Source organism: Montipora capricornis, chromosome 3 (assembly GCF_036669925.1).
Source record: "Montipora capricornis isolate CH-2021 chromosome 3, ASM3666992v2, whole genome shotgun sequence".
In the NCBI taxonomy this organism is placed as follows: domain Eukaryota; kingdom Metazoa; phylum Cnidaria; class Anthozoa; order Scleractinia; family Acroporidae; genus Montipora; species Montipora capricornis.
The window spans coordinates 31709068-31711567 of NC_090885.1; the positions used below are offsets into that span (position 1 = coordinate 31709068).

The 2500-nt window shown below is 40.6% G+C and overlaps 1 pseudogene; it reads left to right on the forward strand.

Annotated features, from left to right (window-relative positions):
* LOC138040090 (uncharacterized) overlaps positions 1-1047 on the forward strand; it is a 3059-nt pseudogene extending 2012 nt beyond the window's left edge.
* Positions 1048-2500: the final 1453 nt, after the last annotated feature.

Consider the following 2500-nt stretch of genomic DNA (forward strand, 5'->3'; position numbering starts at 1 on the left):
CACCTTTCATGCATCATGTTTACAAGCTGATTATTGTTGCAGTATTTGCAAAGAACCTTTGAAAGAAATGATAGCAAAAAAAATTCACCAGTTCAATGAAGGATTGTTAAAAAATGGCAGTGTGGAATCAGATAGTGACTCGAGCAACTCTGAGACAGAAGACAATACAGAAAATGTAACCATGAATGCCCCAAATGATATCAATGCACGACAATACTACACCTCTGAATTTTGGGAACAGAAAGTAGATTGCACACTTGCAGCTATTGGAGACATTGATCAGCCACAACACCCTAACGCACAAGCATCCTATGCTCATTCCCAGTCACAGTCCTCAACAATCCTCTCACACTCTCTTGTTCAACAGCTATCTATACATGTACATCCTGTCAGGTCTCACCAAATAACAAGCTGGCACTTCCCACCACAATATTCCCAGTCTACATTGAATGGAAAACTAGCAAGCAATGCATGTACTTTTATTGCCCTTACATTCAGCAAACTGTATTTTAGCTCACCTGAATCTCTCACTGTTAGTCAACCTCTGAGCAATACATGGGTGTACAGAGTTCTTGCAGCCATTATGATTGGCCAGCAATTTATGACAAATTTACTAGCAACCCTGGGCAGTTCTATGGTGTTCGTGAAGCTGCCTTAAACATGGGGCAAACCAGAGCTCTTACAGGCATCACTATCTCTGCTGAATTACCTTGCAGCATAAACAAAGAGCCAGTACCATCTGCATGCTTGCCACATTATTTTGATCAAGCTCGTAATATCAATACTGCTTGCATCTATGTTATCAATAACAAAACAGTGGCCTTTATTCCAACACAGCAAGGAATTATTCTCTTTGACAGCCATTTCCATGGAACCAGTGGAGCATTTTTGGCCTTGGCTCCAGCTAATGCAGCATGGGAATTGCTGTCTTGGTTTAAGGCTGTGAGCAGGATCCCTCATAACCTGGGAACTGTAACATCTGTTAAATTCTGATTTTTCTTTCACAACCCATTTACATGTACCCCTACATTGATATCCGGTTTTCTCAAGTAAAGTGCATGTGAATGAATGCGCCGGAGTCAGAGCTACAGTAAATAATTACAACCAAAGTCTAAGATGCTGTAAGCCAATACATCAGACAATTCATCGAGCGAGTACCGACTAAATATCCATGTAGAACTTTTAGTTTTTGTTTCATAATTCCTGTCATTTTTCTTGACAGACCAGTACATGTTTCAAAGAGTTTTGTGTGATTGAGTTAACATAAGGAGCAAGTATTTGGCTAAAGTTTACATGTTCATATCAAAAAAATTGTTTTTCATCGTTAAAATCATTAACAGTGAAGTTTCGACTTACCTATACTGGAACTACTGCTCTTAATTCCATTAATTCTTGGATTTTCACTCAGAAGAAAACCAGATGACGTGAAGCAACTTAATGGCAGTTGAATGCGCTCACATCCATATATGCTCGCGGTAGCTCAAAACATAAACCGTTTTTGTTGTATTGTCAACATTTCCCGGTGAAAAGAATGGACCTATGAATTTCAAAGTGTCCTGCTGACGTTGCTACAAACAAAGATTGGAAAATGAACGCGTTTCTGCTGGACAATAAAAGCCATTCTCTTCGCTTTTACACGAACTCACTTCGCAGAACCATTCATCACAATCGCGGGGAATCTTGCATTGTTTGTTTCAAACTTCGCACATGCGCAGTCATTTTTCAGCGCTGTCCACGAAGGTTAAAACCATCTAAACACATGAAAAGCTATAAGAAAAACGAGCGAATCGGTTGCGGAAAGTTTCAAGGTGGTATCAGTAAAGTTCAAATTGTTTGCCCCAACACTCCAGAAAGAGGTGAAGGTCAGGTAAAGTCTCTGTTAAGGGCCTAGTAAGGACCATCAGGCTGGCGCTTATATCTGGTTTCTGTAGCATGAAGCGACTACGAGTATTTCTACTCCCCCTGGATGGGATGCTAGTCTATCGCAGGGTTACCCCCAGCATTTCGCAGGCACCCATTTATACACCTGGGTAGAGAGAGGCCCCGTGAGGAAAAATTGTCTTGCCCAAGAACAAAACACAACGTCCCCAGCCAGGACCTAAACCCGGACCACTAGATCCGGAGTCGAGAACTCTAACCATGAGGCCACCACGCCTCCCACAAGGTGCTCAAAGAGTTCTTACAAATTTAAAGTAATGAAGGTATCTTTCTGATGTAGTAATTGCTTTATAATACTTGTAATAATAAACAACGTATTCGCATTTTTCATACCTTTTCCGTGTTTGAATGTGAGCCGTTTTCTTTCAGTTACTCATTGGCAGTTTACAAGTGCCTAAGCAAAGCTAGCGTGCAGCAACAGAATTTAAGATGCATCGATTCAAAATCTCGACGTTATACATTCATTCAAAACATTCATTGCTCAGTAAACGTAGCTCTTTGCGATAATGCATCGCTTTTTCACTATAATGCAATGCTCCAGAAAGAGATGACAATATAATTT